Source organism: Leucopleurus acutus (assembly GCF_964270905.1).
Source record: "Leucopleurus acutus genome assembly, chromosome: 13".
Lineage (NCBI taxonomy): Eukaryota > Metazoa > Chordata > Mammalia > Artiodactyla > Delphinidae > Leucopleurus > Leucopleurus acutus.
The window spans coordinates 79,220,093-79,234,310 of NC_139155.1; the positions used below are offsets into that span (position 1 = coordinate 79,220,093).

The 14,218-nt window shown below is 42.6% G+C and overlaps 1 pseudogene across 1 annotated transcript; it reads right to left on the bottom strand.

The window, feature by feature from the left end:
- Positions 1-5,527: 5,527 nt before the first annotated feature.
- LOC309970534 (large ribosomal subunit protein eL38-like) lies at positions 5,528-5,740 on the bottom strand (annotated as a pseudogene). The gene has a single exon. The product of its transcript is annotated as a large ribosomal subunit protein eL38-like (transcript).
- Between the last annotated feature and the right edge of the window lie 8,478 nt (positions 5,741-14,218).

Here is a 14,218-nt window from a genome sequence, read left to right on the forward strand (position 1 = left end):
ACGACTCCAAGGTGGGAAACAACAGGATTATCCAGGAGGAGACCTGCTGGGAGCCAGTTGTACCAGATGACTCAGGTGAATACATTCTCCCATCAAACTCCTGTTCTCAGGAATTCCCTGGCATCCAGTGGTTAGGACTCTGCGCTCTCACTGCCAGGGGCCCAGGTTCAATCCTTGGTCAGGGGACTAAGATCCTACATGCTGCGTGGCCAAAGGAAAAAACAAAAAACAAAACAACTCCTGTTCTCTGCTCTCACCCTCACCTATTGAGTGCATTTGTCGGCCAACATAAATGTTACCATCCTAACTCCAAATCGGGACATGTGGATTGGCAGTCACAAAGGTATTGAATTCATGGGGACAGAAGAACTTAATAATCTCAGGGTATCCTGCGAAAGCTTGGATGAAGCATTTTCCTGAAGTTGTCTATTTTTTAGATAGCATTTGCTGTGTTCCTGATTATAAACATGAGCATGTTATGCTTAGTCTAGAATAATGAAAAAACAAAGAGAGAAAAGAAAATGTAACCATAAGTCATCTAGAAGTAATCACTATCATCACCAGGAACTTTTCTGCTGCATTCCAATGTGTGATGTTCTTTTTTTTTATGAAGTTGTGATGACATTTTACAGTTTTCATTCCTACTTTTTTCCCCTAACTTTATATTAAAAATAGACATGGTGTGTTTTTGACAACTAACTAGTTTTTTTAACTGGAAAACTAATAAAATGCTAATGGTTTAAAAAAAAGTCCAGATGAACCTTGGAGACATTGTGCTAAGTGAAGTAAAGTAGTCACAAAAGAACAAATACTGTATGACACCGCTTATTTGAGAGGTACCTGGTGCAATCCAGTTCCTGGAGACAGAAGGTAGAGCGGGTGAGGAGTGGGTAGAGAAATGGGGAGATGTTTAATTTATCTGTCATTTCCATTTTGCAAGAGGAAAAGTTCTGGAGATGGATGGTGGTGATGGTGGCACAACAATGTGAATGTACCTAATGTCACTGAACCATACACTTAAAAAGGTTAAAAAAAAAAAGGTTAAGACGGTAAATTTTATTTTATTTTTTTATTTTGGCCACGCCCACGTGGCTTGCAGTTCCCTGACCAGGGATCGAACCTGGGCCATGGCAGTGAAAACACGGAATCCTAACCACTAGGCCACCACGGGACTCCCAAGACGTAAATTTTATGTTATGTGTATTTTACCACAAATTTTTTTAAAGTAGAAAAAAATGGGAAAGTGACAAAACAATGAGGGGAAAAATGATACATAGATGGGACAGAGAACATAGATACTTCATTGGTGTTTGTGAATAAAAAGTTAAACAAACAAAATCCAAGCACTTTTGTAATGCAATTATATCTGGAAAGTGAGCCATCTGTCCACCTCCCCCAGGCCTCAGTCCTCTTCCCCAGGGACAACCAGTGTCACCAACTTCTGGAGACTACAGTCTTTGCTGGTTACCTAATATGCAGCTGTTGGAATATTACATACCCGTTAACACTTGTTTTCAAAGTTTACGTAATGATAGAGGATCCATCTATTGTGATTACCCAGATGTGTGACGTTCAATGAGAGTTTTTTTCAACATCACTGTTGAAGTATGTTTCACATAACACACTTTCATTCTTCCACTTAAAGTCTACAGCTCAGTGGTGTTTAGTATAGTCACAGGGTTGTCAGCCATCACCACAATCAATTTTAGACTTGTTTTACCCCCAAAAGAAATCCCTTACCCTTTAGCTATTACTCTCAATTCCTTCCACCCGCCACACCCAACCCCTGGCAAACACTAATCTGCTTTCTGTCTCTATGGATTTGCCTATTCTGGACATTTCATATAAATGAAACCAAACACTGTGTGTTGTGGCTGGCTGCTTTCACTTAGCATAAAGTTTTCCATTAGCATAATGTGTTCATCCATGTTGTAACAGGTATCAGTATTTCCTTTCTTTCTATGGCAGAATTATATTCCAGTGTATGGAGATAACACATAGTGTTTATCCATTCATCACTTGATGGACATTCAATAGGTATTTAAGCAACTAAGGGACTCAGAGAACTTGGGGTACTTCTTTTCTAGTTTCCTCTCTGCCTTAACCATCATTCCACTCACGTCTTCTGGAGAAAAGATTGTTCTTGCTTCCTTTGATGCTCTACTATGAGCAGATGCTGGCATTTTACAAAAGCCTGCCTCTCTTTACTTTGATTGGGCTCTCAGTATGCCAAGGCACTGGCCTGGAACGTGGTCAGGTAGCGTTTTATGCCATTATTTTTTCTTTTTCCAAAGATTTCAGTCAAACTCCTTCGGCTGTGTAGCCAGGAATTCCCAACCTCTTAGGGTCCCAGAATCTGATCTTTGTTCGCTTCAATTCTTTCTCCCACCTTGCAAAAGTTCCACCCCATTTCTCAAAGACAAGTGCATTAAACTTAATTCCACTCTAAGATTTTTTCATTCCCTGTCTAGAATTCCCTGTCTCTGCTAAACTGGCAGAGACACAGTACCTACCTGCATCCTGGCTTTTCCAGCCAATGGCTGACTTCTTGCAAGATTTTGAGAAAATTTCCTCATAATATATAATAATGCTCTTGCCAGGCACACTTTCTATGGAAGTTCTCCTCCTATTCTTTGAGCAGACTTCAGAGGAGGTACAAATCTTATCGACATTTTACAAATGAGGAAGCTGAGGCTCAGAGAGGTACAATAACTTTCCAAACAAAGTCACAGCCTCCAGTCCATGTTTATAGAATGGATCACTTCTGCTCTGGGCCTCACATTTACTGACAGAAGTAAAAACCTGGACTGGGGAAAGGGAGGATTAAGAAACTTGTGATGAAAATCTATGTACCCTCTAACCAGGAAAATACACATATTCACAACATTTTAAAAGCAATTTCAAGGAGTTAGGGGAAAAAAACCATCCTGCAGGTCTAAACTGGAATTGTCGACTGGGTTGGCTGGGCACAGGAGGAAGTGAAAAATCTCACTTACAAGGTTGAATCACCAGGTGGCGCTCTCAGTCCTGAATGGACCCTGGGTTCCACAGCCAAGGTCTTCCAAGAGATAGGAGTTGGTCCAAGCTGCCTGGAACTCAAAGAATTTCAGAGATTGTTGGTTCAAACAATAACCCTCACCATCAGAGGAGGAAAAGCGGCAGTGTGCTCAAGGTCACAGCTCATGGACAAAGCCAGAACTCACCCACTTATCTGATATTTCTGAAATGTAGCACATAGTTCCCTTACTCTGAACAGAGCGCAGTGGACACAATGCAATCTTTTCTCATGACGATTCCAGGAGTGACCCTTTGTGTCTGAACGTTGCTATCTGTGGGAACCAGAAGGGCTTATCTCACACACAAAATGGCCCCAGACTGCTGTTTCTTTAATTCCTCCTGCAGGTTAGGCACTGAGCACGGGTTTGGTTCCTCCTATCTGCCAGGCTTGCTTACGTTTCCGTGTGTCCTTAGGTAAGTTATTTACCCCTCTTGGAGCCTCCGTTTCTGGGGGTTATTGAGTGGACTTGATGAGGCATGCGCCAGTAAAGTACCCTGCAGGCAGTAGATGTCCAGCAATCGGTAACTACGAACATAACTGTGCTTCTTGCTCCTGTCAATCTGCTGTTTAATTTGTTGCTTTATACATTCTCTACCTTGGAACCCAGACGACGAAACTTATTAGAACTCTGGGTAAAATAAGAATACAGAGACACTAAATGAGAAAATTACCTGTTCCGCTGTGGACTCTATGACCTTTGTTTTTGTGGCTTGGCAGTCTTGATTCTCAGCTGGGTTCTGGAGAGGCAGGGGTTCCAGGTGGGCGCCTTCAGAAGATATAGGGCATTTGTGGAAATAGAAAGGAGATGGAAGGTTAGATTCCTGGATAAGTGAGTTACTTTTAGGTTTAACTACCCTAGACCTCCTTTTTCTTCTCAGCATGTATTTCTGACCATTCTGTCGATGGAAATAAGAAAACACACAACATGAATTGTGTGTTTCAGTTTTATTCAGGGACCTTATTGAGGACAATAGCCTGGGAAAGAGTCTCTAACTCTGAGGAACTGCTTCAAAGACATAGAGGGAGAGGCCAGTATACATATGATTTTGGTGAGGGAATACGTGCAGTCAAGCATACATCTCGGTAAACGGGTTACTGCTAGTCACAAGTAACAGGTATCTCAGTTCATGATTTTAGTGCTTTACTATGTGTGGGAAGATGCAAGAATCTGGGTTCATTAAAATTCCTCCTGAATATACACCCTAACTATGTAAGGGGCCTGTTTTCTAAAGTACAGAGTGCCCCATCCTGGTTTTCATCCTGAATTCCTGTCAGGGTGCACTGTCGGTCAATCACTGCAGTGGCTAATGACTTAATCCTTGTAGCAACGGGTGGTGAGCAACATTCTTTGTTGTACAATTCCAATGTCAAATAGCAATGAATCTGTATTTTTACAAATAGGAAACTCCCAAAAGGCAAAACCCCAAGGAATGTGAAATTTCACTTTTCAGCGCATTTGTTCATTGCCAAAGTCCTTTCAGACATATACACCCTTCAGTCACTCACACACTCCAGCCCTGGAGTCCATCTCCTCCCCTCTGTTCCCACACTCCTTACTGGAGTTCTGACCTTTACTGTGTGCCAGGCACCATGCTGGATACTGCAGTAACAATGGGGAACAGAACAAAGAGTGGGCTTTGCCCTCATGGAGCCCACACTCATCCCTGTAGCTCCAGCAATGTCTGACAATGACTGCTTCAATCAAGCCGTGGTGTTTCTACACCCCCATGTCCCCCACCCATGTTCTTGCTCTTTCTACTACCAGGGATGCCCTTTACTCCCTCCTTCACCTGGCTAATTCCCACAAATTCTTTGGGCTCAAGTGGTCACCTCTTCCAAGAAGTCTTCCTTGGTGTACACAGCAGGGACAGGTACCCTTCTCCTGTATTCCTGTAGCACCCTGTGGAAATTTATATCAGAACCCTTGCCACTCTGAATTGTAAGAATCACTTTACATGTCTGTCTTCCTGCTCCAGCCTGGAATCTCTCTGAAGGTATGGACAATGTTTCATCTGGGTCTCTGTCTTCAGAGTCTAGCACAGGGCTTGGTAGACATTCAGTAAATGGTAAGTGAACAAATAGAGTGTTGGCCCCAACAGAAACGAACAGTGACACTGAATGTAGCACCCACGAGAGGATTTATTTTGGCATCTCTTGCTCACAAAACTCTAGAATCTTGAAGATGGTTCTTGTTTGCCCAAAACTATCTTCTTGACAATCAGTTCAGTTTCTCCCCTTTCAGGGGATATCTGGCCTCCCCAGGAGTTGTTTATCTTCCCTGCTTCAGGGTACAGCCTGTCTTTTGGGGACCATCTTTAAATGGGCATCTTCATCTAAGTTTATATAAAGTCACAGGTAAGTTTCACTGCTCTTGTCCTCAATATTTATCTCCTTAGTGACTTTTTCACTTTCTTTCTTCTATTTTTTAATTTTTAGAATTTCAGTACAGTTCAAATCAGCATGCGTGGTTCATTTGAGCTTCTTCACTGCCAAAGCTGGGGGCAGGAACTGCTTCAGCTTCTCTGCCTTCTCTTTGTCTGTGATGACCAAGGTGTAAAGGTATCTGCTGCATCAAACTTTAAACTTCACATTATCCTTATTTTTCTTGATCTTGACAGACTTGGCATCCTTTCACCTGGCTGTAAGCAGAAAGTCCTTGATTTCCTCAATTTTGTGAGCCATGGCGATGAGGCATGGAGAGCCTGGCTGGCACCTTCCATCCAGGCCCGGGGTCCCCAGATGTCACCCAGCCTGGATTACCACGGATTACCCCCCATTCCCCACGTACAGCCTGCGAGACACTCACTGCCACTTCTTCACTTTCTTATGCTCTCTGTTTCCCAGCCTGCATTCCAATCTTTTCTAACCAGCTGCAGGATAAGACCCTGGGTTCCGGTATCAAACACACTCAGATTTATATCTCAGGAATTCCCTGGTGGTCCAGTGGTTAAGACTCCGTGCTTTTACTGCCAAGGGCTCGGGTTCAATCCCTGGTCAGGGTACTAAGATCCCATAAGCCGTGCAGCCAAAAAAAAAAAAAAAATTATATCTATAGCCCACTGCTACTAACCTTCCCTATGAGATCTCTCTGAGCCTGTTTCCTCTGTTGTAAATGGCAATGATGGGAATGATAACTATAGCCCTTACCTTAGGATATACTGAGAAGATTATATGAGAGAAAGCCATTATGAGAGGCTTAGCGTGGAACCTGACAAAGAAGAAAGCTGAATAAATATCATTATGTCATTTGGGACATGCAGAATATGTATATTATTATTTTATAATTTATTATAATATTATAATTATATAAAGATAATATCAATAAAACAGAATAATAAAATATAACATTATAATTATTGGATTGGCCAAAAAGTTCATTCGAGTTCTTCCATAACATCGCACAGAAAAACCCGAATGAACTTTTTGGCCAATCCAATATATAAATTTTAATATAATTCATAATATTTTACAATTACAATTATAAAAATTATAATTTTTATCTACATTTTTTATATCAAATAATCAACAGGACCATACTAATTATTTGGCTTACTCTAGTTTCCCGTTTTTTAAAACTCTTCCTGCTTGTCAATTAAGCAGAAATATTTTAATTATCTTAAAAGGAAAATTTGTAAAAATATAATTTAAAATAATTCAGTCCACCTGTGGGAAGCAAAAGTCCCTATAACAAATCTTCTTAAGTTCTTTATTTCTCCCTAAAAAAACCCACAGTTAACTGTTGTTTATCCTTCCAGTTGTGTGTTTACATACACATGAATTATATACAACATGTAAACATACAGATTTTTTTAAAAGCATAGATGAGATCACACACTATATATTTGTAAGCAACTTGCTTTTTTTTTGTTTTTTTACCCTTTTAAATAAAGTGTACAGTTCAGTGGTTGTTTGTACATTCACAAGTTTGTGCAGCCATCACCACTAATTCAAGATCATTCTCATCACCTCAGAAAGAAACCCCATACCCACTGGCAGTCACTTCCCATTTCCCTTCCTCACACCTCCCAGCTCCTGGCAACCACTGATCTACTTTTTGTCTCCATGGAATTGCCTATTGTGGATATTTCGTATAAGTGGAATCATATAATATATGGCCTTCTGTGTCTGGCTTCCTGTCACTACATTTAAGTTCAGCTAATGCTTTTTAAAGATTACCCAGTATTCCATAGTTATGATGATTCCATAGTGTGGATTCATCATAATCCAGTTAATCCTCCACTCAATGGGCATTTAAGTTGTTTCCTTTTTTTCATTATCACAAACTACAAAACAGTGAACATCCCATGCTTCATAGCAATGTTCAGGCTTTGTGAACCTCGTGAAATTTCCTGCAGGAAAAATTCTCAGGAGAGGTATTATTATTGGAGAAAAAATCACGCATAGTGAAATTTTGATAGATCCTGCCAAATTGCCCTCGAGAAAAGTTATATTACTTTCTAGTCCTTCCAACAGTGTGAGTTGAGCATTGCCCCCAGTCTTTGTTAATGTTGTATATTTTAGGTTTAAAAGAGAAGTGATTTCTAAGCTCACTTTCCCTGCAATCACACCAGCTTATATGGTAGAAATAGCGATATTTTGAGGTACATTGGGTTAAACGAAATATATTATTAAAATTAATTTCACCTGCTTTTAATTTTTATTAAATTCACCTGCTTTAAGAAAAAAATTTTAATGTGACTACTTCAAAAATTTTAAATTACATATGTGGCTCAACTTTTATTTCCTTTTTTTTTTAGTAATCAAATCGAAACCTTTTTTTTTTTTTCTGCGTTGGATCTTCATTGCTTTGCGTGGGCTTTCTCTAGTTGCGGCTATCAGGGGTTACTCTTCATTGTGGTGCGCGGGCTTCTCATTGCGGTGGATTCTCTTGTTGCGGAGCACTAGCTCTAGGTGTGGGGTCTTCAGTAGTCATGGCACTCGGGCTCAGTAGTTGGGGCTTGTGGGCTCCAGAACGCAGACTCAGTAGTTGTGGCACATGGGCTTAGTTGCTCCTCAGCATGTGGGATCTTCCTGGGCCAGGGCTTGAACCTGTGTCCCCTGCACTGGCAGGCGGATTCTTAACCACTGTACCACCAGGGAAGCCCTCAACTTTTATTTCTATTGGATGCTGCTGCTCAAGAGTTAACCGTGACCTCTATCCTCCTCTGAACATCCTGTTATTGCTTTTTACAATCAATGCACATTTATATTTACCCATATGTTTACCAGTTTCTTTGTTCTCCATGACTTCTTGCATCTCCTTCCTTCAGGTACATATATCCTCCCAAAAGAACTTTTTTGGGGGTATTTTTTTCAGCACAAATATGAGAGTGGGAACCACTGTATCTTAGTCTAAAAGGGTATTGGACGATAGTGTATATATATATATATATATATATATGTATTTATATATATATATATACACATATATTTTTGTATATGGGGGGGTTATTTGGACTCTTAATCGTGGGAGGAGGGGTTGAGTTAGAGAGATGGAATATACTTCATTGAAATACACATCTTATTTCCCATGACAGCAAATTGAAATGTACAATCATAGTCAAGGTGTCTCACGGGAAACTGAGAACAATACACCATATGTTATGTAGAAGTCCAATGTCAGTGTGTAAAGCCAAACACGTAGCCCCTCAAACTACTTACACTGTAGTAAATTTGAATTTTAAAAGTAAATTTCTTTTTGGGATTTCTGTGGCGGTCCAGTGGTTAAGACTCTGTGCTTCCACTGCAGGGGACACAGGTTTGATCCTTGGTCAAGGGAACTAGTATCCCGCGTGTCATGCAATGCGGCCAAAAGATTTAAAAAATTTAATTTTCTTTTTCAGTAAACTTAAATTTCTCTCTCTCTTTCCAAAGTGGAATTCACAAAAGTTATATATGTAGATAATGTATTTATTTTTTAACATATATGTATATTTCTGTATTTCTGAGATTGCCCTTCTAGGAGTATGACTCAACTACAGGGAAATGAGCGGGCACCCTTTTGTTCACTTGCCTTGAACTTCTGGACAAATGTTAATTACAGCAAAACCTTACTAATTCAAACAAGTTGGGGAAATCAAAATAAGTGGTAAGTTAATGTGTTTTCATAAATATACAGTTGACTCTTGAACAACATGGGGGTTAGGGGCAACCCCTCCATGCAGTCAAAAATCCATGTATAAATGTTGACTCCTCTAAAACTTAAGAGCCTACTGTTGACCAGAAGCCTTACTGATAACATAAACAGTCAACATATATTTTGTATGTTATATGTATATTTATATATATTTTATGCATTCATGACTTACCTTTTTCTTAATTTTTTTCCATGTTTCTAGGCTACGTGGTTCATCTGAGTTTTTTCAAATTGTCACAAGTCTCCAAAAGATTTTCCAATATATGTATTGAAAAAAATCCATGTGCAAGTGGACCTGCACAGTTCAAAACCGTGTTGTTCAAGGGTCAACTGCAGTTTCTTAATTTCTGGAGCATGCAGAAAGTTCTAGTAAGCTAATAAAATTTGGTTAAGTAGAGATGGAGTCTAATAAAGTGGCTGGTATCGGAGGTAATTTGTACTACCTGTGTAGTCAGGCAAGGCGCTTACTGACATGGTGCTTGCAAGTTGCCCTCTTGAGCTGGTTAACAGTATCTCTGTGAAGGTGTGGGCTTTACTTCCTTGCTACTTGTAGAAAATAGGTCTTGCTTTTGCTTTCCTGCCTCTGTTTCTCTTCTTTCTGGTATCGGCGCAATTATTTTCCTTTGGAAAGCTGCCTCTCCCCAACTCTAAGCAAACAGGGTTGGGATGGAGCTATGGGAGTGGATGAGGCCCCAGGCTGGTCAGAATGATCACGAGCGGGTTAAGGCTAGGCACACAGCCGGTCTGGATTAGTGAGAGGCAGTCCCTATTTTCTGCTGGAGGTGTGGAGCAATGGAGCCCCTCCTTCTGCTGGGGTTGCTAACTTGAATGAACGCAGGCCTGAAGCCGTTGGTGGCTATCATTGGTCAGCTATTGCTGCATAATAAATCACCACAAGCTCTGCAGCTTAAAACAATATACATACATCATCTCACAATTTCTGTGGATCAGGGGCTCTGCCTCAGGGTCCCTCAAGAGACTGCAGTCAAGGTGTCGGCCTAAGTTGGGGTCTCCTTGTCAGGATCGCAGTCTAGCTGGGAGAGAGCGCTGAAGTGTCAGGTGTGCAAGTAGCCGAATAAAGCAACAAGCTGAAAATGAAAGAGTTAAGCCGTTGATCACTTACTGTGATGGTTTAGGGAAGAGGCTGAAACTGGAGAAAGTACCTACTCTCCCTGTTGCATTTTCCCCTATATGTGTCTCACTGTGGAAGGGACCCCAGACAAAAGGCTCTAGCAGTTTATAGCCCCTGGGACTTGGGGGAGGGTGGTGGTGAGGATCTAGAGGGAGGAGGGATTGGAGTGGAAAAGTACCTGGTATGGAGTCAGAGTGAGCAAGTGTCTGCAAGGTCATGTCCCCTCACCCCCAATAAGGAGGCCAGGGCAGAGGTGCCTGGAGAGGACCTCTGCCCAGGACCTCAGATAAAGGGACCCAAGAAGGAAGGAGTATAATATGCATAAGAGCATGACTGGTCAGAGGGGCTGAGTCTTGGACTGCAACTCCCTTAGAGACTGCAATGTGCTGTCTGTGCACCAGGTCTGGCATGGGGGGGAAGGGGGCAGCTTTCCCCTGGGAGGCCTGCCAGGTAAACCCTCTGAATTGCCTACCGTCAGGCCTGAGAAATCACACATAGGATTTTTTGCTTTTTGCTGTTGTTGTTTTTTAACTTTTTCTTTTTTGGCTGCGCCACACAGCATAAAGAATCCTAATTCCCCAACCAGGGATCTAACCCGCGCCCCTGCAGTGGAAGCGTGGAGGCTTAACCACAGGACCAGCAAGGAAGCCCACACATTAGTTTTTAACCAGGAACCGGACACCTCATTCATCTGGAGTCTTGACTGGGGAACCATCTGCTTCCAACCTCACTTGGTGGTTGTTGGCAGGATTCAGTTCCTTGTGGGACATTGAACTGAGGGCCTCAGATCCTCACTGACTGTTGGCCAGGGGCCACCCCCAGTTCCTTGTCATGTGAGTCTTTCTATACTTGGCAGGTGATTTCACGAAAGCCGGCAAGCCAAGAAGGCAATAGAGGGTACGGTGCTAGCAAGTTGTAAGTCCCAATCTTATGTAACCTAATCACGGAAGTGACATCCCATTAACATTGCCATATTTTATTGGTTAGAAGTGGCTTACTCAAGGGGAGGGGATTACACAAGACCATGAATACCAGGAGGTAGGGATTGCTGGGGCCATCTTAGAAGCTGCTGACCATAATGGCCATAGGGCAACATAAAGGGAGAATCTACTTGGGGTTGAAACCAACCCAGAGGCAAACAAAGTTGAGAAACAGGAGGGAGACAGATACTCAGGGCACCACTTAAGCCTGTGGATCTGGATACTTCTGAAGCCAACTACCCATTGGCATCCCAGTACTGGAACTAATTACTTTTCTTCTTTAAAGATTCCATTTGCACTGGGTTTTAGTCACTTGCAACTGAAAGAGTCCTGATTAACATAAAAATAATGTGAGCATGTTCTTTGGGTTTCTTGGCACTGAGATGTGCTGAGGTCACCTCAAGAACAAGGAGTTTCTGTTGGTGTGAATGTAAATTGGTGCAGCCACTATGGAAAACAGTATGGAGGTTCCTCAAAAACTAAAAATAGAGTTGTGATATGATGCAGCAATCCTACTCCTGGGCATATATCTGGACAAAACTATAATTTAAAAAGATGCATGCACCTCAATGATCATAGCAGCACTATTCACAATAGCCAAGACATGCAAACAACCTAAATGTCCATCGACAGATGAATGGGTAAAGAAGATGTGGTATGTATATACGATGCAATAGTACTCAGCCATAAAAAAGAATGAAATAATGCCATTTGCAGCAATGTGGATGGACCTAGAGATTATCATACTAAGTGAAGTAAGTCAGAAAGAGAAAGACAAATACCATATGATATCAATTATATATGGAATCTAAAATATGACACAAATATCTACAAAACAGAAACAAACTCACAGATATAGAGAACAGATTTGTGGTTGCCAAGGGGGATAGTGGGGGAGGGATGGATTGGGAATTTGGGATTAGCAGATTCAAACTGTTATATAGAGAATGGATAAACAACAAGGTCCTACTGTATAGCACAGGGAACTAGATTCAGTATCCTACGATAAACCATAATGGAAGAGAATATGAAAAAGAATATATATATATATCTGAATCACTTTGCTGTACAGCAGAAATTAACACAGTTGTAAATCAACTATACTTCAAAAAAGTAAATTTTCAAAAACGAACAAGGTGTTTGCTCAAACAGTGCTGGTGGTCTGGCACCCACCTGGAGCCCTTCCGTGGAGCGGGTCAGTTCTGGAGATGGAAGGCTGTCTGTTTCTCCAGGTGCTCGTTTTTCTCTGTGAATCTGCTGTTTTCCCACTGCCGATCGGCCATTTCTCCTCCATATTGTAAATCCTTAACCCACACTCTCTGCTGCCTCCGATTTCCAGCCTGCCCAAGGCTCTTAACGGCCCCTCTGCACTCTCTGTGCATCTTCTCCTTTCTGCATTAGTTCCTACCACTTACACCTGCCTGCTTCTCCATATATACTAGTGCAGATTCAAGAGGTTGAATCTGATTGGTTTAGGTCATCCTTTTGAACCAGGCCAGTTCACAGGTGGTTTGACAGGCCTGTGCATTGCCTGTCAGGTGGGTCAGGGGGTGGACTCATGAGGGCTTCAGAGTGGCTGTGGCCAGGCCAGGCATTCTATAGTTTCTCTTGTTTAAGACACAGGCATAGGGCTTCCCTGGTGGCACAGTGGTTGAGAGTCTGCCTGCCGATGCAGGTGACACGGGTTCGTGCCCCGGTCCGGGAAGATCCCACATGCCACGGAGCGGCTAGGCCCGTGAGCCATAGCCGCTGAGCCTGCACGTCCGGAGCCCGTGATCCGCAACGGGAGAAGCCACAACAGTGAGAGGCCCGCGGTGAGAGGCCCGCGTACCGCAAGAAAAAAAAAAAAAGACACACGCAAGCCATTTTTCATGAAGATGGTAAAGATTCCAGTTTGGATAATCATTAATTTGATAGCTTAAGGTCTGAATGAATGAGGCTTCACTGACTTGTAGCATGATTTGGGAGACCTAGTTTCTATTTCTAGCTCCTTTTTATTTTATATTTTTTTTTTGCGGTACGCGGGCCTCTCACTGCTGTGGCCTCTCCCGTTATGGAGCACAGGCTCCGGATGCGCAGGCTCAGCGGCCATGGCTCACGGGCCCAGCTGCTCCGCGGCATGTGGGATCTTCCCGGACCGGGGCACGAACCCGTGTCCCCTGCATCGGCAGGCGGACCCTCAACCACTGCGCCACCAGAGAAGCCCTCTAGCTCCTTTTTAATGAGCAGATCATCTGCATTGATCCAGGATTCATTTTACTGCAAGTGAAGAACATCCAACTTAAATTGGCACAGGTCCAAAATGGAATTAGCTGGCTCACGTATCTGAAAAGTCCAAGGGGTAGATCTTGCTTCATGCTTGGCTCCATCCAGGTGTCAAACAGTGTCAATGTCACCATGTCACAATGACTCTCTCTGTCTCAGAGCTACTTTGCTCTGTGTTGGCTCCTTTCCCAGGCAGCCTCTTTGGTCCCAGTGGTCAGATTACCACCAACAGCTCCAGGCTGACATTCTCTCTCCTCAGCAGCACTGCTGGAAGAGAGATTCCCTCTTCCCAGTGGTTCCACCCAAGGTCCTGGAACTGAGTCTCATTGGCTTGGCTTCGTTCACCTGTGCATCCCTGAACCAATGGCTAGACCAGAGGGATGCAATGCTTTGACTGGCCAGCCTTAGGTCACATGACTATCCCTGCAGCCCTTCATAAACCACATGAACTGAGAGTGACAGAGGGGTGGTTCCCCAAAGGAAGAGTGGGGTGCTATTAATCGAAAGAGAGATGGATGCTGGCAAACCAACACCAGTGTTTATACCAGTTAATCTGTCCATTTCTGTTTCCCAGTCTCTGAAAGCATGTGCTATTTGCAGAGTAATACTGCAAGCAACCTCTGAGCCTACAAATATTTGCAGGTGAC